Raw genomic sequence first — 26,682 nt, forward strand, 5'->3', positions numbered from 1 at the left:
CTCTCTCTCTCTGTGTGTGTGTGTGTGTGTGTGTGTGTGTATGTACACAACAGGGTTTCTCCATGAAGTTCTTTTATTCAATTAGCCTGGCTCATGAGTCATCAAGCAGTGGCTCTGACTCTAACTTCCAGGCAGGATCCACGTGTTTTTACACCATCCCCTCCCAGTACTCAGGTTACAGGAGCTCACTGCTACCCTAGATTTTTTATGTGAGTTCTGGAGACTTGAACACAGGGCTTTGTGCTTGCACAGTAATCACTTCACTGACTGAATATTTCCCCAGACCTATTTTGTAATTTCTTTTAAGCTACAGGGAAGCTGGTAACTTTATGACTTTAATTGACCTAGAATGTGAACACTCTGCAACTATTGTCCTAATTGTCCTAAATGCACAGGGTCATCTTCCATCTATTTTGCATGACAAATTTTTATGCCTTTTTCAAATGGCATATCTGGTTCTGTCTTCTCCATCTGTCTTCTTCAACTCCAACTGGATTACTTATTTATATGGAACTTTCTCACTTGTCTCTAATCTCTAGGTCAGACACAGCCTTTTCTTTTCTCTCTGCCTCACTACCTATAAAAGTACACCCATGAGCCCTGGTCAGTGCTTCCTTCTGACTGAAATACTTCAAAGCAAACATCACTGCACAGAAATGACACAGTTGTGTAGCTGATGCAAATTGTTTTTAAGCTCTCGGTATGTCCACACTGAGCCTGCTTCCCTAGATTTTATAATCCCCTGCATACCCTGTGTTTACTACCGCACCCCATTTCTGAGGAATCTTTACCAGAACAAACAGACTGGCATGTGGCACCATTAGCACAGTGTCTTGATCTTACAGCATTGTAGGAAAACAAGGGCTTTGGAGCTAAAAGACCTGGGCTGGTATACTAGCTATCTTGGCCTCTAGACTTCTAGTTCAATGCTGGGAATCGAAATAGCACCTACTCTGTTTAATTTCCAGACTTATCATAGGATCAAAGGAAACACTGAAGTAAGGCATAGTTTCCCTCTCCAAACCCTCCCTATCCTCCTTTTCTTCTTTCAAATTCATGGCCTCTCTCTCTCTCTCTCTCTCTGTCCTTCCCTCTCTCCATATATATATATACATGTCTCCTTAAGTAGATAAATACCACTTGCTCTATCTGCATAATGTTGCTGGTATGTGTATGTTTCTAGGGGGAACTGATACAAAAATATATGTTATATATTATAATCTCAAAAAATAAAATACAAATAGAGCATTATTGAAATATAGCACAAATCTGATGAAGGGCATCAACCATGAGGATTTTAATTCTGTAAAAGTAATTGATACTTAAAATAAACCTTGGATTTGAAGTCGTACCTGGAGTACCTTGCCAGAGTTTCAGTTTGTATTTGCATTATCTTGTATCTTTTCATAAAAATCATTTCTCTATTGCCTTGCTGGGTAACGCTGCATCCAGTCCACTAATGGTCCTCAAAGGCAGAGTAATTATTGTCCAAATGCAGTAGAGAAAAAGCTCATGTTACCTGGTTGTGACTACATACATTGTTATATTTAGGAGAAGTCTGTTTCTATGAAAGAAACAAAAAATGGACTACTCAGAGAATAAAGAAACTAATAGTAAAAATTTTAAAATAAAATTTATATGAACACTATCATTGTGGATTCTAAGTTTGCAAATTTTCGTATGATCTAAGATTTATTTGCAACCTGAAAATTAGTACTTACATTATCTCCACAGTCATTTGCAAACTCACACAAAGAAAATTCTGAGTCACCTGACATGTGTGTTCTGGACTGACATATAGTCTCGGTTCAGTTTTCATATTATGGGTGAGTGTCCCTTTGCCACTTTCATCCCTCCATTTTTATGCTTTGCACTGGTGATGTCACCATTTAAAATGGCCCTGAGCACAGTGCTGAAGTACCTCTAGATGCAGGAATCTGTGATGTGCCTTACAGATAAAACACATGCATGGTTCAGAATGAGTCACAGAGTTGCTGGCCATAAGCTTGTTATTAATGTATCAATGGTACAGACTTCAATTGTGTGACTTCAAACAGAAATCCACATAGAACAAGGTTATGATCTTTGGTGAAATTAGTATTGGCAGAAGCTTGCAGGAACCTAACCCTGTATTCCTCTAAGAGCCATGGCTGGGAATTTTCCAATTATGCATCTGTGGTGGCTTTGTAAAACTGACCTAAATAATTAGCATTCACTGCATTATCAGAAAGTGAATCTTCTCCTTTAAGGTTATGGTTCTCCTTTCAGAACGTTCTCCATCTTTATTCCAGTGGTCCTTAAGTTGGGTTTACTCCTTAAGAATCATCATTGAGGTGCTGGTGGGATGGCTCATTGGGTAAGGATTCCTGCTTCCAAATCTGATCATCTGAGTTTCATCCCTGGATTCCACGTGGGAGAAGGAGAGAAGGAACTCTTACAAGTCATCCTCTCACCTCCACATGTGTGCCATGGCACATGCGCATACACCCCCCACCCCCCACCCTGACACACACTCACACAATAAATAATGTAAAAATATGTTTAAGGGATTGAGAAATCTGTTAAAATTTAGATGTTCGGCCACAGCCTAGAGAGTTGGATCGAGCAGCTTTTGATGAATTAAGGAGTGATGGGCAAACACTACCTCAAGGATCCTAGGACAGTGCTTCAGCTGCCGGGTTAGAGATAGCCATAGGCTCATCATATTAAAAGCAGCCCACCTTAAGAGACTATTCAACTTAACCTCTGGGTCTTTATCATGGCTGAATGCACAGTCCCCCTGGATAAAGATGCCTTTTTCATATCTCTGGAGCTGTGGGAAGCACACAAGGGAAGGTTAGGGAGTGATGAGGATGGAAAAGACCACTCTTGGATACCAGTTACTCAAGCCTTTCACATTTGGGAGAACCAGAGGTACGTAGAAGCTTTAGCTTCTACTGAATGATCTCCTGAGACATGTGTGAAGAAAAACCAAATTATAAGGATGTTGGCCTGCAGATTTCTGGGCCAGGACCAGTGTTGTTACTATAGTCACATTAATGACTATAGAGGCTACTGCTGATCCATACTTAAAGCCATTGGATCTTGTCAAGGGAATGCCCATGAGTTTCCTACAAGCATTCATTTTTCCAGATATTCTCTGCCCCCAAACTCAAGAATAGTTAAATGCTTTTTTAGTGACAAGGACTTCATACTGCATTTAAAGGGGAAATATATATACACACATACATATATACAGTCTAGGACCCAACAGGCTACTCAGCTTGGGGACAAGCACTCAATTATATTCTTTCTCCATAGAATGGTGGTAGATGGACCATGGTTGTCAGAGGCAAACTCTTGCTTTTCCCTTTTCCTGCAAATTGTACATAAAAAACCATCCAACCTCTTAAATATGCCTTCTAGAACAACAGAGATGGTGGCCTTTGTTGAGATTAAGGAGACAGCATGTAGGATCCTGGTGCACAGTGTTGAGGCATGGTAGGGGTTCCATAAGTGACTGAGTCTTTTTTTTCTAGTCTGGTAGAGAGTGAAATATGTCTCCTTCCTTCTTTTCCCTCTTTTTTTCTTCTATGTGTATGTGTATGAGTATGGTGTATGTGCATATGCATATATGCAGAATACACACTCTGTTCCAGAGACTAAAGGAAGATGTTAGCCATCCTTGGTCACCACCCTATTCCTCTCACTGAACCTGAAAGCTGGGTTGTCAGGCAGCAAGCTCTACAGACTGTTTAGTCTCTGCACCCCACAGAGTTGGGGTTACAGGCACGCACTTAGCCATATTCCACTTCTTTTTGGAGGGAACAAAACTCAAGTTCTCACGCTTGTTCACAAGCTCCCTTATCCACTGAGTCTTACTTCTTGTTCATTTCTGTGATCCTCCTCTGAGCTCTGAGTTCTCTAGGTAGATCCCCTGCTTCCTTCATCTTTCCTCACCACTTTCTTCAATAACATTTTCTGTTTCCAATATTCAGCTTGAACGTTATCTGGAGTAAAATAGTCTGTTTTAGAAATAGTCAGTTTTCCTCAGAATCACTAACACTTGCCACATTTTCAAGACCCATGTAGATCAAGTGCTCCGTGCTTATGTTGGAAACTAGCCATCCTGAATAGCTGTTTGCCCAGACTTGGGTAGGACTTCTATGAGGATTTAATGTACTTTGCCTTTTTTAGACTGTGTTTTCTGATTTATCTTTTATAACTCAGGCATAGGTACATCACAGGTGACAAGCAAACACTTCCCCCATATGTCAATAAAACTAGAAGCCTATAGTTGTTTACAAATCTAAGTATGAATCCTGTGAAATCAAACATGGTAGGGGAAGTTGTTGCCACTGTTGCTTTTCCTTCCTCTTCCTCTTCCTCCTCCTCTTTCTTCCCTCTTCTTCCTCATCCTTCCTCCTTCCTTCTGCTTCAATACTGGGGAGTGACTCCAAGATCTTGTGCTTGCTAAGCAACCTCTCTACTACTGAACTACATCCAAGGATTTTTAACTTTTCATTTCATATCAGTGTCTCATTAAGTAGCCCAGACTTGCCTTAAATTACTATGTAGCCCAGGTTAGTCTTAAACTTAGAAACTCCCTTCCTTCACCTCCTGGATAGCTAGAGTTATAGACTTGCACTGCCAGGTCTGGTTAGAGAGCTTTGAGTAAAGAAAATAGGAAGTCATTGTTTAGAAAGGCCAACCACTGTACCAAACAAAACCACACAAAGCCACAAGTAACTTTTTGAGATCTGATAGCCTTAGGAACCGTTAACTCAGCAGCCATTTCTGAGTGAGTAACTAACTAACTAACTAACAGGGAAGGAATAAAATTTTTAAAAAGCCCAGAGTTTTCTCATACTTGGTTGGATTGTTCCAGCTTTGTAAAAAGCAGTTTGCTTGAAAACAGATCAGCGTGGGAGACTATATATCATTAGGCAAGAGTGAATATGTTAGATTAGCCAAACATTAAGGATGTCTGTTGAAGGAAGAGAGTGTGGAAAAGATGTTGGTGATGTCTAGGATAAAAGGAAAAATATTATCTAATCTCTGTAATGGCCTTCTCTGATCCATTAAGAAAAGAAAGCAGTCACAGAAGTGAATAGGTAAAGAGTCCAAAACCACAACTATTTTAAAATAGAGATAATGGCCCCCACTTGTTAATAAGCAGATTTGCAGAAATTAAAATGACAGCTTTTTTGTTTTTTTTTTTCTTTCTAAATCTGGATGTAAATTGTGTAACATCAAGTGTTAGCAAGGATGTGAGGCAGAACTCATCTTCATGACTGTAAGCTGACACAGGCCTGGTGTGAAGCCATCTGGCAGTCTTCAGGGAAGGCAGGCTGCCTTTGCTCACAGCCCAATAGTCTTATTCCAGGGATAACTTCCTGGAGCATCTTCATATAAGTCCACAAGGATACATACCTGGGTTGATAGAGCACTCAGGTAAGGAGGAGCTGGGGCAACAATGTGCTGCATATTGTGTGCTGTTCTGCTACAGGGAATAGCAAAAAGCACACTCAGCAGCACACAAACTCATCGGGTGTTAAGGATGACCTTGAATTTCTGATCTTCCTTCTTGCCATTTCCTAAGGGCTAACATTATAGGGTTATGACATCATGGGTTATGGAGTGCTTGAGATTGAATCCAGGTTTTTTTATGCGTGTCAAACAAATGCTTAGAACTGAGTTCAGTTCAGCAGAAAACTATTTACACTTTTTCCTTCTTATTCTGAATTGTTAACTTAAAATTGATTGTCCTTTTCTGAATGGTAATGGATATTCTTTTGGTGGGGCCTTTGAAATTCTCTCATAGATTTTATCATAGACGCCATTTTGCAGAAATAGTTGTTGGTGAATTTACAAAGAACAAAACACAGATGAGCAGCAGTGGGCTTATTCTGTGTGGGTGCTAAAATTTGCAAAACAAGCATTACACTCTCCATGTAGATTTCCTATAGGTAGATTAGAAGTTAATGGATGCATGTCTGGGTGGCAGAAACCCACCCTTATCCCACGTGAAATGAATAGGCATGGTTGGGTGGAGGATTGAAAACTGGGGACTGGTAAAAGTGTGCTGTCTGAAAGCTGGCAGAGATAAGAGGTGGGCTGGCATGGGTCAAAGTCACTGAAGAGAGAGGGTTCGTGTGACTGTGTGTGGACTCAAAGCAATTACTGAAGTGATTGGCACCATTTAAACTAAGGGGCCAGAACCATCCGACAACAAGTTGAAATGATGACAGTACCATTTCTAGGGTAAGAAGACAAATTTCAGGGTCAGTGATTTCAATTAAGGGGTGTCATTCACTTGTCATTTCAGGGTGATTTAGCATGTGTGCATCCTTCAAGAATAAACCTGACCAGGTATCATACTGACTGTGACATTGAGTATCTGGCATGTTTGTAGCTAAAGACTTTCTGTTGCACTCAGTTTAGTTCAAGGTGGTACTGGAAGCTGGCAACAAGCAGCAGCTATGGAATTTATGGGATTACATATCATTTATTATGGAGCGGATATTTATCACTTACTGCTTGACACCCAGCATCTTCTTTTTGCTTGGAAATGAATTAGCCTGTCTTCCTCAATAAAAACTTAAAACGCTAGATGCCCAGATATTCAGTTTCCTATCTTTCTTGCAGTTAGGCTAAAAAACAAAGCCTAGATTCCACCAATCCCATAAGAAACTAGGAGTGCCAAAAAATTGGAATGGAAGACTATGAGGCACAGTATTAAGGGTGGTTAAGGAAATGGGAGTTGTCACTGACTAATGTCCATGTAGGTAACAGCTGCATCTGGGTTATCTAGGGTTTAGAGGTGACAGTGGTCTGGCTTCATACTGTGAATACTCTGGGCATAGTCCAGGCTAATGCTTTAGCTTCTCTTGTTCTTGACTATTTTCCAAACCTTGATTTCTTGGCAATTATGACCTCTCCAATACTCAATCGATTTTTCTGCTATGATAGCCAAAGTTAGTTTCTGCTTCACTCAACACAGCTGACTGATAGAGGGTGTGTACCCAGGTTTCAAATGGAAATTACTTTTTGGAGTCAAGCATGTGGACTGTGGCTTGTCATAGTTTTTCTCTGGAAGGCTTAAAGTCATTTTACAATTAGCCTACTACACTCCTGACTTCTGGATTTTATGATTTCAGTGTTGGAGCAGTAAGGTGCTCACTAAAGTTGACATTTAATGAATCTCCATTGTATACAGAACATTATACTGAATGCTGGGGGTATACTGATAGCTCTTAATCTCATAGTGCACATATTAAAATCTGTGTAAAGACAATGAACTATAGGAAGGTCCAGGAACACATATCTCTAGCCCAGCTTTGTGGGGGACGGTTCTCCTGCAGATGGTACATCTTCACTTACGGGAGATGGCTCTCCTGCAGATGGTATATCTTCTTTGGAATATTATATTTTTGAATTAATTCCTTCCTCCCTTAATTCTTCATTTTCCTTTTCGTTTGTTTTATTATGCAGTTTCAGAATTTAGTCTTTGGTAATTTAATACACACACACATACACACAGACATACAGCCACACACAGAGACACAAAGATTCACACATCGACACACATAGACACACATAGAAACACAGATTCTATAGATGTATGTAGATCATATCTGTCCGTAACTCCTTCAGCTCCTATCCCTACAAGTGCATCCAAATTCATGTCTTTTTCCCCCTTCAGTCTACAAGTTCAGTCAGTACTGTTGGATTATGGGCAACCTACTATGGGTCACACCACTGAAGAAAATGGATATCTCCTCTCCTATCAGCCATCAACTGTCAGAAACTCCTCAGCGAGGGTTGAAGCCTCATGACTCTCAGAACACAGAGACTGAGATTAAAGGTGTGCCCTATCATACCCAGCTTTATTTCTTTTTGGTTTTTATATTTCTTTTCTGACATTATTTTCCAAGTTATCTGGGCTTGGACTCAGACTAAACTGTCTTCATTGTCTATAGTCACTTAGTATCGAAATTGAAAACTAAGGATACGCCCATATATACCCCTAAAACAGCACTTCCATGAAATATTTTATTGTATGCAATATTATTATTTTCTATCCTGTTCTATTTTATGTCATTTATTAAAGTGACATTTCCAACCCAAAACATTGATTTCATGACCCACTAATGTCTCACTGTTTATTCTTGACAAACTGCTGTCTTCCAGATATTTAAGTGGTTCCATTGAGTTGGGTCCTTAACTTTAAATACAATTAAGTAAGCATGACTTTCTCTTCTTAAAAGCAGCGTTATCAATACAAATAGTCTCCCTTCACTCTCTTCCCTTGTCTCTAGCCTACAGACAACAGCTCAGATGACCCCCATTGTCTTTCTATTTGACTCATACTTAGCTTTATTACTAGCATGCAGAGGCTTCTTTCTTCAAGCTCAGTGGCTACTTCTGTATTTCTAAGCACAGTGGGTATAGTTAGTCCTCTTTTTGATGAGTACCTTCTTGCTTCAGAGCACTTCCTGACATGGTTGCTCTAACCCCCTCCTGCTGGGTTTCCTTTTATTTCCGTGGCCTCTCCATATTATAGGTCTTGTTTGAAGGCTTCTCTTCCTCCATCTGGCCAGTCGATATTTCTCCAGACTTAAATCTATGGATTCCCCCCTCATTCTGCACTTGTATCATGCTATAGCTTAATATCCATCTGTATGTGGATGTCTACCAAATGCTTATTCCCTGCCCCAGAATCTTTCAGTTTTGCTCCTATTGATGTTTAGAGCTGGGTGGGGTTTACCCTATGTATTGTGTGGTGCCTAGCATTGTGTCTGACTTTTACCTACTAGCTACAAGTATTATGCTGCCTTCCTCAAGTAGTAGCTGTGACTGGGTTTCTCCAGACATGTGTGGTTGTCATGGATGTGGGTAAGGAGGGGCCATTCCTGGCTGAGATCCTTGACCTGTCGTCTGCAGAGAGGGTAGTATTTTCATCTGGACACTTCAAAGACTCTTCAGATTCCCCATTCCATATCTGAACTTAATTTGTTACCCATTCTTGTGAGTTCACTTATCAGCCCTGATCCCCATCTCATAATCCACTCTGTGCTTTTAGAAGCTTGAATTTGTGCTTATTATCATTTACTCCTACACCACTCCTATGTGATCTATATTGAATTGAGCCTGTTTAATGGGCTACACATCTGTCTGGAACCTTCTCATCTGTCTCCTCTTCTATTTTAGCTTCTTCCTACAATGATTTCAACACCATTAATGTCACCCCATTCTTCTGCATCCATGTTCAAGCCTTTGGACATCAATGGTAGTTCCAAAATTCTTGACAATTTACTTCCCAACCTCTCCTCTTAGTTCTTCACAAATCTATTATTATTATTATTATTATTATCATCATCATCATCATCATCATCATTATTATTTTGTTAAATCTGTCATCATCTATCCTTATTAAGTGTCTTTTGAACATTGAATGAGAATTAATGCAGAAACTCACAACTGATCAAAGTGCAGAGAATGTCTGTTGGTTTGTCTATGTCACCCCTCCATGCAGATTAGGAATTGTAACAGAAGACATGAAAGGGAGGTTGTAAGAACCAGTGGTTGGAAACAGTCAGAGGAAATGAAACAGTATACTTTGGGTATGATGGAACTACTCTGCTCAGAATCACAGCAACTGTGATGGCACAAGGTCTACACAAGATCAAGCCAGTCAACATTTTAGGTTGGAGAGGGGTGGAGCTCACAAGCCCCTACTGAAGTACACAGTCTACAGATCCAGTGAAAGCCCCATAACCATGAGGGTATCCATTGATTGGATTTGGTTGTTTTTTTTTTTTTTAAATAAAAAACAAAGCTGGGTAGTGGTGGTGCATCTTTAATCCCAGCACTTGGGAGGCAGAGGCAGGTAGATCTCTGTGAGTTCAAGGCCAGCATGGTCTACAGAGTGAGTTCCAAGACAGTTAGGGCTACAAAGAGAAACCTTGTCTTGAAAAGACAACCAACTATCCACCCAAACAAACAAAACCAAAAGCAATGTCAACAAACCAAAAAGGACACCAAGGGAGGGGAGGGAGGGGAAGAAAGAAAAGAGAGAGAGAGAGAGAGAGAGAGAGAGAGAGAGAGAGAGAGAGAGAGAGAGAGAGAGAGAGGGAGAATGGGAGGACATAGGGATATAGGGGTTGGCTTTTGGGAGGAGAGAGGAGATTGAGTAGTGATTATGATCAATCAAATGGATTGTATGAAATTCGCAAAGAGTTAATAAAATGCATTAAAAGTCCCCCAGATTATTTTTCCTCAGCATTACTGGCTGTTCCCGATTCATGCTTGAATTAAACCTATGGCCCTTTTTCTAGCCTCTGTCTCCAGTCCCTCTCCCATGTCTTTCTAATGTATTTACAAATGAAGGCATCTACAGCTGCAATTCTGTTCATTATTTTAAATCCCCATGCTTACATTCATTTCTCCACTTATAACTAAACATTGATGCTAAGGTCTTTTTAGATCTGTCAATTTAATTTTCATAGGACTTATGAATGTACCATCCTCTATCAATGCCTATCTCTGGCCCCCGCTTGGATATGCCCTTTGCTGCTGACACACTTCTACTTCACTGGTATCTTGGCTGGGTATTTTACGATCCCCTTCTGGAGATCCACATCTTCCTCTTTATCTCCTTGCCTGCTCTCTGAGGGCAAGCTCAGTAAATCTTCCCTTGGCTAATCTGGTCCACAGAGCACTCCCTCCTTACTAATCTCCCATTTATACTTTTAGTCAATACCACATTTGTTCTTAATTGCTTAATTTATTTTTAATTTCATGCACAGTAGGTTTTCTACATCCAACTTGATTGCAAGTTTATTGAAAGCAAGGTTCTCATGGTACATGTCATTTGCCTTCTTCATTTCATTGACCAAAATGACTGGCACATAGCAAACAGTAAACAGATGATCAAATAAACAGTCCTGGGTTTTCAAACAGTTCTAGAGAAGACAGGAAACCTCTATTAGTTACTTTTATCCCACAAATTCTTCATACCTTTATGGACTTCCTTATTTTATAGTATATGCCTCATTTTCTTACTTTGAACACATAGAAATAGATAAAAAGTATCTTACACACAAAATGATTCTTTATTCACCTTGTGATGCTAATAAAATGTTATATTGCAGTAAAGATTTAAACACTATTATTAAAAAAATTACTGTCTTGTAAATATTCGGAGTGTTTTCTTGAACTTTTGGAATACATTGGCAGCTTTGTTTTCTTTTAAAAACAGAAATAAGAAATAGAAGTATCATTAGAAGCCTTTTGAGGTCAACGTCTCCTGAAAAGACACATGTACTTAGGAGAAATGAGTACATACCAGAACAGAGAGCAGGCATTCTGATTAGACTCCTGGAATCATTTTCTGTGGAGTGAGTTTTAATATTTGAAGGTTAGAAAGGTGAGCTCAAGCTGAATACAGTATATGAAAACAGCCCACTTCTCCTAAGCAAATTACCTTGGAAGTGGTTCAGTGTTGGATTCAGGGAGGGCTGTGCTGGCCCTCGGAGGAGAAGGCTGAGGGTAAATGGCAGCTCCTGCCAGCAAGATGCCAGCGATCCGTCCAAGCTCATCAATCAATATTGGATGTCAGAAATGAGATTGAGCGCTTTGACTCCTCTGATAATGGCCAGGAAAATGAAGATATCTTGGAGAACAGCCAGAAGCAGAGAAGGCTTTGGGTTTTGATACTGTCCTCTAGTGATGGGTTTTGCAATAGGTTTCCTATTCACTCTTAGACATTCTCTAAGGACACCTCTTTCTTTTTCAAACACTGTTCCGTTTTTGTTTTTGTGGAAGACATACATGATGTGGGCTGTTATCTCAATTTATGAATAAATGATGTTTATATTCAGACTTCTCATTTATGTAATATAGATCTTGTGTGGCACTGTGTGCTGCTTAGTATGTGTATGGGGAAAATGTGCATGAATGTACCTACCTGCCAAAGTCACAGGTATCAGACTCACCTGGAGCCAGAATTACAGGTGGTTGTGAGCCACCCAACCCATATCCTGGGTACTGAACTCAGGTCCTTGGCAAGAGCAGTACATGCTCTCAACTGCTGAGCCATCTTCCAGCCCTCTGTGTGTTGTTTTTGCAGCTGCATCTTTTCATTTAATTACAATAGCCACAGCATAGAGTAGATAAAAGAATTGTGTGTCTTTGTGGTGGTATGTATGTGGGTACCTGTGGGTACCAGAAGCATTAAATCCCCATAGCACTGGAATTACAGGCATTGTGAGTATCTGATGTGTACTGGAAACTGCAAATGGGTTCCCTGGAAGACCAGTGCTCACTCAAACATTGATCCATTTCTCTAGACCCTCTAAAATACTTTTTATTAGCCCAAGTAGACATACTGACTGGGTACAGTGAGATATTTGAATACATGTACTCCAATCAAATCAGAGAAGTTACCATTCTCTTTCCCCGTCATTTCTCTATTTAGAGCCTTCAAGTTCACAGATTCTCTATACTTATATATCATCAATACATTTCACCATATTGGTTGCCACCTTGGAACCACTTTGGAATACACTTACTGTATTCTTTTCAAGGCATCAAGATACCAGCTTTTTGTTCACATTTGCACATCCAGAGGGGTAAGTTATTTCTAACACTGTTACAGGTTAGCCTTCAAAGTAAGTCCCTTTCTCCTGACAATTTGCATAGGATGTGAGCTTGATATACAATATTAAGTTTAATTTCTTCTGGGCACTGGAGTGTGCTCTCTTTACAATGTTTTTGGCTATAATTAATGACTTTAGATACAAAATGTACAACTACGGAGTTGGAGAGCCTCATTGTGTGAGAGCTGCATAGGAATGGGATATTCTAGCATCACATGTAGACGTGTATAGAAGGTAGTGGGTTGGGGTGCCCAGTGTGTGGCCTTTGCTATAAGGGGGTAGTGACATTGATGGACTTACAACTCTTTCTTCGGGTTGATGATGTGAGGTCTCTTACACAGGCAAGAGCTTCTGGTCCAAATACTTCATGGGAGGAGGAGGCAGTGGGAATCACAGTGCCTCTAAACCCTCTTTTGTGTTCATCATGCTATAGTGCACGTGCAGTAGCTTAGTGGCATCAGGAGCCATGGTGTACCCAGGTAGTGAAAGGAAATATAATGTTCACTCCCAGCCCTGTAGACAACATGTAGCCACTGTAGCATGGAGGAGAGATGGGGCTTACTATCCCCCACCCCTTCAGCAGTGTGGATCCAGGCATGGGGCAGCAGTAGGAACTGTCATTTTTATTCCTAGTCCCTTTGCATTACATGCATGTATATAGGAGATGGGGGAAGGGTAGAAACTGCATCAGTACCCTTTTTTTCAGTTTTGGTACCAGCATGAGCCCATAGATAGCTGGGCATGCCCTTAGTCCTGAAGGACAGACACATAGGTCTCCTGACCCTGAAGGATGACACTTTCCATTCTGTGTGCTGTAAAATCAATTTCTTGCACTGTAAGGCACTAAGCAGGCTTTACTCTTTGGATGCTATATGTATTCTTCTAGGTTTAGTTGGGGTTGACTTAAGATAGTGTGATGCAATATCTGTGGCATCCAAGATATGGGATTATACATGGGCTTCTGGCCTCTAGAAGAGTATAAAATCTGAGAGTAGCTCACCTCTTAAGATATGGATATTGTCATTCAAATGAAACAACGAAGGCTTTACCTAAGGGCATGGCAATGGGTAGGGATACAGTTATACAGGATTAGGAGATAAAATAGGTTTATTGAGTGAAGGACAGAGAAGTGAACCTAGGGTTCAATAATGACCTTGAAAATAGACTGATGCTCTACTCTGGTCTCTCTTAGTGCTGATCATGAGGAACAGTTGGCCAAGATAACACTGCTTAGGGTAATGCTCTTGGCCATGAACTGTGTGAGAAGAGAGAAATAGCCCAGAATATGGTTGAACATAAACTTCCTGGCATTTGGACTGGGTGATTGATGACGTTTCTATAAGAATCAATATGAGGAGATTAGTGAAAAAAAAACATCCTTAGAATGAAGAGAAAAGATAACGTTAAGTGGCTTGTAGAAGAGGATGCAAGCATGAGTATGTTTGTATTGAATGTTAATTCCCACCAGAAGGCTTCTCTTTCAGCAAAACATCAAACAACCAAATGTCCTCAGCCTTTCCTGTGTTTGCACAGTAATTTCATCAATGAGGAGAAGGATATAGACAGCATGGGACCCTTCTCACTAAGGCTGATGAAACTTCGGCTACTGTTAGGTTTCTGACTTGCAATACAATCTAAGTTATGAGCCTCTCAGTATAGTACTGTCTAGATAAGCATAAGCAATTCTGACTAATCAACTCCACCCTGAATTAGAAAGAACATCTATCTCCCCCTGGTTTGGACTACACAGTGGGTATATGGATTTGCCTTCTTGACTTCAGTGTCTCAACCTAGCACTACTACATGAAGCCTCAAAAAAATATTGCCAGTATGGAATGGATGTTGCTTCAGACCAAGGGATCATTTCCTACAGAAGTAGTCACAGCAGGAGAAAGGTAGCTAGGGGATGTGCTAGTTCTCTTTCTCTTGTACTCTTTTACACTCTTTCTCTTGGAGGTTGGCTATTAATACATGATATAGAAGGACAGTTAGTGTTTTATGGTGTTTTGTTAGTTTTGGGTAGTACTAGCAATTGAAACCAGGGACTCACTCATGGTAGGCAAATGCCTTTGCCACTGAGAGGCATTCCTAGCTCTAGAAGGATTTTCTTACAAAGACATGTGGGTGTTAAATATAAGGCCATCATGTGGTGATATGTCCCTGCTACATGGATCTAAGAATCAGGAGAAATTAGGAATAATTTCACTTGCACTTATTTCTAGTGGCCCATTTGAAAATTTTGTTTCTCATCTCTGACTTTAGGCTTATATATTTAGGAGGCATCATGAATCTTCAAAGTGAGTATGACTTACACAGTACATTTTTGGTCACCTTAACAATACTTACTGAATTTTGTTTCAAAATAGCTGAGCTTGATTACCATGAAAAGGCTAGATTACTGCTATTTAATGGGGACATATATTTAGAACTTAATGTTCAGTGCGGACATCTTTCACTATTAGTGGGAATGTCTAATGGCAACTATGTTCTAATTGAGACCAACACTTGAGGGGGCTCAAAACTCTCATGAAGAGGGCCTGGGTCATCCCTTTATGCAAATGATCTCAATTAGAACATTAACCATGGTGAGAAGGGATTATTGGATCTCAAGACCAAACAGAGCAGAATGGGCAGTCTTTTTAGTAGCTTTCTAGAGAAGTTTTGACCAAACAGAGTCCAAGGGAAGGTATGCAAGGATAGTGTAGAACTAATATGAGATGAAAGTATATTTGAGCAGAGTAACTGTGAGATCAAACACCATGTCTTTCCCTAGTTTCCTTCACTAGTGCACCAATCCAATAGTGCTCTGCAATGTGTTTGCTAACGACCTGATCCAGAGACCTGCCCTCTACTGAACAGGACCTCATCTTGCCCAAGAGATGTCTCCAGTCCTTCTGCTGGAACCAGAAGCCAGTGCTTGAGTCACATGGCTATGAATCTGGCCACCTTGATGCAAGAGGCTGTTACTAGTCTCTAAGGGAGACAATGTGCTTGTCTAGAATTTTCTCCTTTTTTGACTTCTTTACTCTCCTTCTCTTGGAGGTTGGCTATTAATACATCACTTAACAAGAATTCTAGTCTTATTTCCTGTATCTTTACAATCCAACCTGAGCTTATAATGTGAATGGATACGAACTTTCAGGAAGAGAAATTGAAACAGAAAGAGAAATAAAAATAAAATTTGAAGTGCACTGGCTTTGGGCAGAAGTTCAGAAAAAAAAGGTGTTTAGAATATAAGGTAAAAGAAGCAATGGAGAAGGAAGAGTGTACGGCAGGACAAGATGACATCACGTGTTGTCAGTATCTGTAGGGGACAGAAACATACCTCCAAATCCTGTGTTGTATGCAGGAGCAAAAGAAGGGAGTTTTGCAGAAAGAATGACAACTGTTAGGGTGATGGGTAAGAGGAGGTGGGAACTGAACATTCTGTAGCATCCTTGGAAGAAAGAGTTTCATGTTTACAAGAGAAGCTGTACTTACGAGTCCACTGATATTTAGGACATCCTCCATAGGGTCCTCAGCTCCTCTCATACTTGCTTCTCTACACTTTAATGTATCCTTCCTAAACTCAGGTTGCAGGCAATAGGACACCAGCAGAAGTAGCTGAAAGATTTGTCTCCTAGTGTACTGCTGAGCAGGAAGGCTGGCTTATGAAAAAAAGATGGATTATTTCATAAGCTATGATGTAACAAATGGTTGGCCATCTGCAGAAAAAAGGAAGAAAAAGAAAAAGATAAAGGCAAGCTTCAAATTCATTTCATACATTAAAATACATTCCATATGGAGCAAAGACTTAAAAATAAAAAGTGAACTATAAAAATCTCAGGAAAAAATAGGAAAAGTTCTTTAGCTAGGGAGTTGGGAGTGTCTAAGTAAAATAAAACTCAGCAACTATTAAAATTTAAAATTTCTGTAGGTCAAAAGCAAGTGTCTTTAATATTAGCCCGTGATTGAGGCCTGCATGTGCTTTATATTATTAATTAAGTTACTACTGTATAGAGGTATCTGAGGTCAATGCCTTTGCCATTGTTTTAGGTGAAGACGGCTTAGAAAGAACAGGCCATTGTGATAGGAAAGATGATGGAAAATGGGTAGGGTCAGAATTTACCTCAGGTGGATGCTTCTAGACAGACCATGGGCTTTATTTTTAAATTTGCATTTTGAAGAACTTTTAGGATGTCAGAAAGTTGAAAACCTTCACAGTGAATTCCTGTGCAGTCTGCACTCAGTTCCATCTAATGTTGGCCTCTTTTTTTTTTTTTACAGTGCAATTAAAAAAAACAAGAAATGAATATTAGTATAATACTATTACTAAGTTATGGGATGCCTTTCAAATTTCCTGTTTTTCTCCATCCTCCTTTATCTGCTCCTGTACCCAAACTCACATGTAACACTGCATCACATTGCTAAGCTGTAATGTCTTCCTATTCCCCTCCTAACTGTGGCAACATCCTCAGTCCTTCCTTGTGTTTTATGAACTTGTCCTTAGAAGTTTCCTGATGAGAGGTTGTTTAACTTTTTCTCTGACTAACATGGATCTAATTTTTTTTTTTAATGGTTAGATTTTGCTGAATTTTTGACAAAAATAGTATAATGGCTATGTGGCCTTAGGAGTGACATCTGAGAGGGCATCATGTCAGGCATCTCATTGGGGATAAGGCTAGCCTTCCTCACTTGCCTAAGGTGATGGCTAACAGTGTTCACCAGTGTAGCTACTGGCTTCAGTAAACATTTAGGAGATGATAGCTTGACTTTATGCAACCGATCCTGTTTCTCTTTCTTTCATCCACTAGTTTTCCTGTTTGTTGGGATCTTGTTTCTAGAACTTCTATGCTTTTCTAATGGTTTTGTGTTCATTTTGGCTTACACTTATTGAACTGAATTATTTTGTAGAAATATTTTTTCTGTCTCTTACATAACCATTCATTTATTTTGGAATGAATTCATAAATGTTTTATTTTTTGCACCGTATCCTATTGCTATAATTATTTTCCCTTTCCAGCTTTTCCATTCAAAATCTTTTGATGGGTTATGGCATCCTTTAATGATGACCCCACTCCCCTTTCCTTCTGCTTCTTCCTCCTCTCTCCTTCTTTCCTTAGTTTCTGACACTACCAGATGCTCTGTTAATTGTGCAGTTTCCTGACTTAGTGAAATCAACCACCCTTTAGAAAGTCTCCAGTGTACTTAGAAATTAAGGTACTGTACACTCATTTGGGAAATGTGTTTTTCCCAGAAATAGAGTTTTAAGAGAGAATTTTCCCACCTTCACTCTTCCCTCTTTTCTTTTAGAACTCTCTAGATGATGTCACTTTGTCTTCTGGATCCCAACAGTTTTATTGGGAGGAGAGTGCTGGTGTTTTATTATAATGCTGCTTTTACCACTTCCCCCTTCTTTGCTGGACGCTTTTAAGAATTTTAAGAATTGCTTTTCAACAATTATGGTGTTTTGGGGGCAGGTTTTAAAATGATAATTATCTCAGGATTTTTTTTTTCAATGTTTAGATCTATGACTGTACAGGTTTAGGTGACATGAGGTGGGAGGGTGAACTTGCTAGTCTTTCACATTTGGGGGTCTGGTGAATACATATTGAGTCACTTGCTACTGCCACACAGGCCTCTGAGGATCTGTTCACTTTCTGTGTGAAGTGTTCTATTCATCATTTTGAATAGTTTTTCCTGGGATGTCTTAAAGTTCATCAGTATTTAATTCTGCTATGTCTAAACAATGTTCTGCTCAATTTAGTGAATTTTTATTTCAGAATTTTTGTATCTTTTTTAATCTATAAATATTTCATTTGGTTATTTTTGTCTAATTTCTTCTTTAAATTCATACAATTTTTAAACCCTTGGGTACAATTATCATAACATTAATTTTAAAGTTAGTCTGCTCATTATATAGTAATCATAATTTCTGGATTTGTTTGTGCCCTAGTTATGAATTTTAGTCTCATATAGTCATTGCAAGTCAAGGAATTTTTAATTGTGTGCTTGACATTTTCTACATTATGTTCTTGATTGGCTCTTTTGTTATTATTAGTATTTCCCTTGGTAGTTTTGAAAGATGCTTTGGTAGGTGGTTATTCTCCTTCAGATCATTTCAGTCTTCAGAATTTACTGTGGAATAATGGATAATGTAGTATTAGTACTTTTAAACTTTTTAAAGTAAACATTAGGGACATTAAATATATTTATGTGTATGTAACTGTCACAACTCTTCATCTCCAGAACTTTATATCAAACTCTGTGAACATTAACTCTCGTTGTTAAAGTGTTATCTCCTATAGTTTTGTATGGACTTCTCTAATGATTAGCAATGTTTAGTGAACATTTTCTCATGTGTTCATTGGCCCTTTGTATATTTTCTTTAAAGAAATGTTCATATAGGCATACATTTTTCTCAACCTACCTTTAATAACATTCTTAAACACTTTAACCTCCCTTTTAGCCCATCACCTGCCAGAGGTAGTGGAAAAGAAAGGTTATTAATATGCAGGAAAGTAGACCTGTTTAGAAATGGTTCTTTGGAGCAAATCCCATCTACATTGCCAGGAAATCAGCAGTTCATTCACAGGTTGGCATTGATAGCTCAATATATTTGCAAATACTTCAAAGGTGCACTAGCAGTCCAGTTCAGTAATGTAGGGTGTAAGCAGCAGGCCCTTAAACAGGACCAACTCCATTTTGTAATAGGAAACTTGTAAAGACATGTCTGGTACTTGTAGAGACTAGTCTGGTACTTGTAAAGGCAAGTCTGGAAATGAAGCTGTGCTGCGATAACCAGACACGAGTGGTTATCTGCTGTGCACGTCAGGAGTAGCGCCAAATCCAAAGAGGAGCCGGATGGAGCACTTCGTTCATACTTGTAGCCATGACTGGCTAACGTGACAGTCCGAACAAAGCCTCCTCAGCACCCGGTCATCAAAGAGTTAACCGAGAGACCAATGCCGAAGGCTTCTTCTTGGTCAAGCACTCTGGGAGGTCAAATTAGCAACTCAACTATCTGGAAGCCTCAGCCTGACCCCGCCTTCAAGGACTTGCCTTCAAGGACTGGAACCTGTAACTTTGACACCATCAAAAGGACTCAGGTCGTATAAACCATGAATGATGTGTTTATTGCTATGCTTATTTCTTTGGTAATTAGCAATTTATTATTTGTGTTCATTGTGCATATTGTTAGAGGCAATACATAGGAAATGTGGCAATATCTTGTTGTAGCAATAGCCTTAGCATTTGTGTTTGTGTTAGCTTTTGTGCATCATTAAAAAGTAACTGAATCACAAACCCTCTGTCTCTTGACATACTCTCTCTTCCCTTTCGAGGAGCTGATGATCTCACAGTCAAATCCAGTATATGATCCCTGAGTGGAGCAGGATCTGCCGCTGCCCTCCCCGCGGGCGAGTCTAACCCTTTATCCATAGCCTGTTCCTAACAGATAAGAGTAGCCTGCTCGAGACATAGGGATAGCAGCAGTAGTGGCACCACCTAGTAGGAATGACCAGGCCTCAGCTGAATCAGCATGAGTCCGAATGAGGGGATTCAGACCAACAAGGATGCCAGAAGAAGTTCTCTGAGTGCCTCTTTCAACAAAACAAAGATTAGAGAAGATTCTAGACCAAGACGCTTTACAGAGCTAGTTCTGCCTTCAAGCCCCTCTCTCAGTCCATTGAGGCCTATTTATACTCCCTCCATACATCGTGTGTCCTCCATGGGGCTTGCCTCACCATGTGTCTCGCCTTAGCACATGAATCCTAGCAAAATTCCATGTGAGCTTTTATGAGCTGACATCACTCTGCTAATCAATCCAAGTCTGCAGAAGCAGCAAGTAGCCACAGTGCACCATGAGAAGGTTTTTGGCATGTTTCTTTCTCTGGAATCCCAACAAATGGAGCTCAATTGTACATGTAAAGCAGACCAATACATGTGTGTCTTTAGCAAAGTATCCTTTGTCACCCATCCTTTCATGTGCTTGCTTTAGCAGAACATTCTTTCACCTGTGTCTGCTTTAGCTAAATGTTCCTTTACAACAAAACACTATCTGACACAACTGAATTTCTAAAGAACCCTTAAGTTTCCACTTCATGTTTATTTGAGTTATTTGCCTGCTTTATACATTATGGTGGTGTATGTGTGTTTATGTGTGTGTGTGTATGCGCATGTTTGAGTACATACATGTATATGGATTCATGGGATTTGTCCATGTGATAATTTGTATATGCTTGACCCAGGGAGTGGCACTATTAGAAGGTGTGGCCTTGTTGGAATAGGTGTGTCACTGTGAGTGTGGGATTAAGATTCTCACCCTAGCTGCCTGAAAGTCAGCATTCTGCTAGCAGGTTCAGATAAAGATGTAGAACTCTCAGCTCTTCCTGTACCATGCCTGCCTGGATGCTGCATGCTCCTGCCTTGATGATACTGGACTGAACCTCTGAACCTGTAAGCTAGCCCCAATTAAATGTTGTCCTTGTAAGAGTTGCCTTGGTCATGGTGTCTGTTCACAGCAGTAAAATCTTAACTAAGACAGTCCATATACTTTGAACACCAATGTATTAACAGATATATAACTTTGAATATTTTCTTCCATTCTTTGTTCATTTTCCTTTCCATTTCAGTATTTTTTTGATGAGCAAAGTTTTTAATTTTGATGAGGTGCAGTTTGTTTTCACTCTCTGACTATTGTAGCTGTACTGTTTGCACCATATTCAAGAACGTTGCCAAATCTGACATCAGGAAGATTTCAACCAGTGTTTCATTTTATTCTGTTTTTGCTTTGATGTCCTATACTTCCAGCTCCTACATATTGATTAATTTTGAATGAACTTTGCATTTTGTTCTGAAGTGCTCTAGGTAAGCCCAGAACATTGTACATACGAGGCAAATGCTCTACCACAGAAATACATCCCCAACTGAACGGATGACTTTATACATATTTATTTATGCACTGTAATTTAGAATACAGTTTGAAGAAGCTGGTGCTTTCTGTCTACAGTACAGGTCCATGAGATCCAACTCGGATTACCTCAACCCTAATGCCTTTACCTTCTGAGCCATCTCATTAGACCCCGCCCTCTCTTTTTTCCCTCTACTGCAACCCCCGTTTATAAAATATAATCAGTTTTGTTGTACATAGAATTCTCAGATAATAAGCTTCTCCTTCAGCAGTTTAGGTATATCACCTCTACCACCCTCTCCCCAATCCCAAATAAAACAAAGAGTAAATAAATAAATAAATAAATAAATAAAACAAAATATCATCTCTCTGCTTCCTGGCATCCAAGGTTACTGATGAGAAGTGTGCTGACAAACTCCTGTGAATCTATTATTTGTGAGGAATTACCTGTTAATTTTGTTTGTTTGATTATTTTAGATTTATTAGTTCTATTTTATGCACATGAGTATTTTGCCTTCATGTAAGTATGTGAACCAAATGTATGCCTGGTACCCACAGTGTTCAGAAGAAGATATTAGATTCCCTGGAACTAACTGATTGTAAGGCACCATGTGGTTGCTAGGCACTGAATCTGGGTTTTTTTTTGGAAGAACAATAAGTGCTTGTAACACAGAGCCACATCTTCATTGTTGTGGTTTTAAAATCAGGTCTCATGAGGACCAAGCTGGCCTTGAACTCCTAATCATCCTGACCTTGCCTTCCAGGGACTGTGGTTACAGGCAGGCATCAGCATACTTGGGCACTGGTGAACAGCTTTTATCTCACCATTTAATGTTCTCCTGCTATGGGCTTCAAGGTTTGAGTTTAGTTGGATTGACTGCCATTCTCTTTAGTGTATCCTACTTGGTGTTTGTAGGGGTTCTTGGATCTTTTTAAATTCAAATATTTTATGAAGTTTGAGAAATTTTACACCATTCTTTTAAAAAATAATTACCACCGTTTCTGTTTGTCTCTTTTCCCGAGACTGTGTCAGCACATATAGTGGTGCGCTTGGCAATGCTCCTTATGTCCGGTGGGCTCTGTTCAGTTTTGTGTCTCCTTTTCTGCTGTTCTCCAGATTAATTTAGAATATTCTATCTCTAAGATCATCACATTTTTCCTCCAGTTTCGGTGCATGGTTGATAATCTCTAGTAATTGTTTCAATGTTTGCATTTCAGATCTCTCTCTATCACTCCTGTTTGTTTAGTTCTTTTTATAATTTCTAAATTTCTACCTTTTAGTTCTTATTTTTATTTCATTCCTATGTAGTTTTCTGATTTCCCTTGGTGGTATGCTCACCGACCTTTGCATCTTGAACATATTTTAGTAGATCCTATGCCTGTACATCTGCAGATCCATTTTCTGCCAATTTGTTTTCTTCATTTTAATTGGCTGTGCTTTCTTTGTATGCTTTGTGATTTTTGTTGCTACTGAAATAAAAACAAACAGAGCAAAGAAACCTGATCTACCAGCCTGGGGAGTCTGGCTGTGTGCTGAGAAGCTTCTTCATTCATTAGCCAGACAAGCTCTGAGCAGGGCGAGTTTGCCTCAGGCGGGGCCTTAAGCTTTTCCAGGGCTTTCTGAGCACATCTCACCTTCCTTTATGTGTACATTTTTCAGTTTCCTAATTTGTGTGGCGATATTTAAACCATCTGCATTTCTCCAAGTGTCACTCTTGGTCCTCCACGTGGTCTTAATGCTCTAGTGGGTTTCATCCCTATTATCTTAATTCAGGCATTTTCTTGATATATACACATAGACACACATGCATATATACATATCTACACACATATATTATTAAACAACTGCTTGTATAGGAACTAAGCCAGGCAAAATGTATTCTGATGAAGGTCTACTCTGCACAGTCCTTTGGCTTTAAAGGGAAAAGTTAGGGTGCTGTCCCTCCCCTCCAGGCTGATTCCATACCATATCATGGGTGGAGCCAGCACCAGAAACAGTACCTGAAGGCTTCTTTCTGGTTGAAAACTACACCTATTTGATTAATGGTTTAGTTAATGACTGTAGAATGTTGGTGGTTTTCTAGAACTTGTATAGATTTATTGTTTCTGCTTTATAGTTACCTTTTCATTTTTCTGTGGAAAAAATAAAGGTTTATGGCTTCCTTGTAACTCTCGTTTAGGGTTGTGTTAAATTTTATTTTCACAGATTATTGACCTCACTTTCAAGATGTCTTTAAAATATTGACTTTTAAATCTTTGAGTCTTTAAAGTATTTTTAATTGATGTGTGTGTGTGTGTGTGTGTGTGTGTGTATGTGTTTGTGTGTACATGAATATAGAGGTGCCCATGGAAGCCAGAGGCATTGGATCTCCCCGGAGATGAATTTATAGAATGTTGTGAACCACCATCCAATCTGGGTGCTGGGAACTAAAATTGTTTATTTTATTTTATTTGGAAGAGCAGCAAGCACTTGTAACTGCTAATGTATATTCCTGGGATCTTTATTTAATCTCTGTGTATCAACACACAGACAACACACACACACACACACACACACACACACACACACACACACGCACAGACAGAGAGTAGAGACAGAGAGAGACAGAGAGACAGCGAAAGACAGAGACATAAAGAAACACAGAGAGATAGAGACCCAGAAAGAGACAGAGAAAGGAAAATCAAATACTCCAAAACAAACCAAAATAACAGAGACTCTTTCCTCTTTGCTTGGGAAAGATGAAAGTGTTTTTTATCCAGGTAAAATTGAGATGTCAGCTTTTTATCTTAGTTTTTCCTATTAGATGTTTCCCTAATCTTTGAGCCTTACCGTACATACTTTTGCTTGGTGTTCAACAGATTCGAGAAAATCTTATGCAGATTTATAGTCACTTATTTGTAGACATTTTCATTTCAGTATTCTTCAGTGCAAATTCCATCTTTCTCAGCCTTCCTAAATCCCATTCTTCCTCTCAAGTCTATGAGAACACCACACATTTCCTATCTCTTCATGATCTATCCTTACATTACTGAAATAATGTATTCAAATAAAACTTACAGGATGATTTATTGATTTGTTTTCGTTTTCTTTTTGTAATTTTGTATTTATTTATTTATTTATTTATTTATTTATGTATTTATTTTTTGAGACTGTCTTAGTTAGGGTTTTACTGATGTGAATAGACACCATGACCAAGGCAACTCTTATAAAGGACAACATTTAATTGGAGCTGCCTTACAGGTTCAGGAGTTCAGGCAAGTATCAAGGTGGGAACATGGCAGCATCCAGACAGGGATGGTGCAGGAGAAGCTGAGCTTTCTACATCTTCATCTGAAGGCTGCTCGCAGAATACTGACTTCCAGACAGCTAGGACAAGGGTATTAAAACCCACACCCACAGTGACACACCTACTCCAACAGGGCCACACCTTCTAATAGTGCTACTCCCTGGGATGAGCATATACAAACTATCACAGAGACTTTGTTTAATTGACTTTGTATACAGGCTGGCCTGGAACTCACTATGTGGCCCAGTAGGCCCTTACACTTATGATTCTCCTGCCTCAGACTACTACATACTGGGCTTAGTCTAAGTGTGTCCCACTGTGCCTGCTGCATCCTGGTTTTTTCTCCTCTCTCTTTTTGAGTCCATGATTCCATTAACTTTTTGTCTTGTGCTTCATAGATCTTATCATGTTCTCTAGCTACCGTGTGTCAGGAAAACAAGTTCAATAGTGCTTACTGGGCAGGGGTTCGAGAAGAGACATGTTTAAAATGATTTTTTTTTGAATTGTGATATTTTGAATTGTGAAGTAAGGCAAATTAAAAAAATATTTTAGTATTCTGAAATAGAGAGGTTTATAAGTAGTGTAGGGGTACAGCTTAGTCTGACATGTCTTTTCTGTTCACAGTGCTCAGCATAGAGACTGACATACATCAAGCACTCAATATGTGTTCTTTGAAAAAACCTCTAAGCAGACAAGAGATCTGCTTATACGTCCAAGATTCTATAGAGAATAGATTTTGAGTGTAAAATACAGATGTCTTTGTACTTCAGCATGATGACTAGATAACTTCTCTTTTCAATTCAATTGCTGTAGACCCTGGACCATGATTGTTTTCTGCTTCACTGTCTACGACATTTGCTCCTAAACTGCCATGGGGCAGAATGCTGATGTCATGGCTTTGCTCCTGTACCTAATATGTCAGGGAAAGAGAAGATATTATTTTCTGGAAAAACCTAACTGTAAGTGTAAAGCATAAGCTAATACTTAGGGCTTCTGGCATATCATCTCTAGAGAATATAATGGCCCTAAGTCCTGTGTGTGTGTGTGTGTGTGTGTGTGTCTGTTTGTAAGTATAGATTTTTATTTTATCACTATTAGGGAAGCTGACAAACCTGAGCTGCTACACACATTGGTCTTGTGAGAAATATGATTGTTTTGTTTTATTTTTTTTAAACTCTGAGGGCTACAAATAGATTTACACATTTTTCATTTTCTATACTAATTTCATTTAAATGTCTTTTACATTTCTCTTAAAACTGTTTTTATCTGAGGAATAGCATGGCAATGTATGTATGTACTGATCAAGTTGAAGTAATTAGTGGTTCTAATTCCTTTCCATTTTTGTGCTTACTTTAAAATGTTTTAGGACTGAAATTGAACCCAAGATCCTATAGATGCCAGGAAAGCATGCTGCCACTGAGCTAGTCCCTAAACCTTTGGGCTAATCTTGTCTAGTTAATCAAAATGTTTGGCAATGACAGTCACTGCCTTGTGTCGTACAGAACTAAAACTCATTCCTTCACCGTCGTTTTGCCACTTATTACTCAGCCTCGTGTTTTCATCCCTCCCCTACCTGCAACCTACAGTAATCATTATTTTACATCCAGACAGACCGTGTTTAGCTACTATGTATAAAAGTAAGCATGCAGGATACCTCTTCATGTGTCTGAAAAGGTGAAATAATGATATTACTTTGGAGTAATAGCTTCCAGCTTCATACATTTTTCAGTGATATCTGGATTCTATTCTCCTTGTTATGGCTGGATTATAGTCCACTGGGCTGATCTATCTCATCTTCTTGATTCGTCTGTAGATAAACCTAGGGTGAATGTTGGCTGTTGTGAACAATGGTGGTATAACACAT

At 39.3% G+C, this 26,682-nt stretch overlaps 1 long non-coding RNA gene across 1 annotated transcript in view; it reads right to left on the bottom strand.

Moving 5' to 3' along the window:
• LOC114634993 overlaps positions 1-26,682 on the bottom strand; it is a 109,410-nt gene that overhangs the window by 1,267 nt on the left and 81,461 nt on the right. Inside the window, exons 3-4 of the long non-coding RNA XR_003713398.1 lie at positions 23,533-23,664; positions 16,175-16,345 (exon numbers count right to left, since the gene is read on the bottom strand). This is a non-coding gene — a long non-coding RNA (uncharacterized LOC114634993). The remainder of the gene's footprint in view (positions 1-16,174; positions 16,346-23,532; positions 23,665-26,682) is intronic.

This window comes from Grammomys surdaster, unplaced genomic scaffold (genome assembly GCF_004785775.1).
Source record: "Grammomys surdaster isolate TR1022 unplaced genomic scaffold, NIH_TR_1.0 1162, whole genome shotgun sequence".
Taxonomy (NCBI): domain Eukaryota; kingdom Metazoa; phylum Chordata; class Mammalia; order Rodentia; family Muridae; genus Grammomys; species Grammomys surdaster.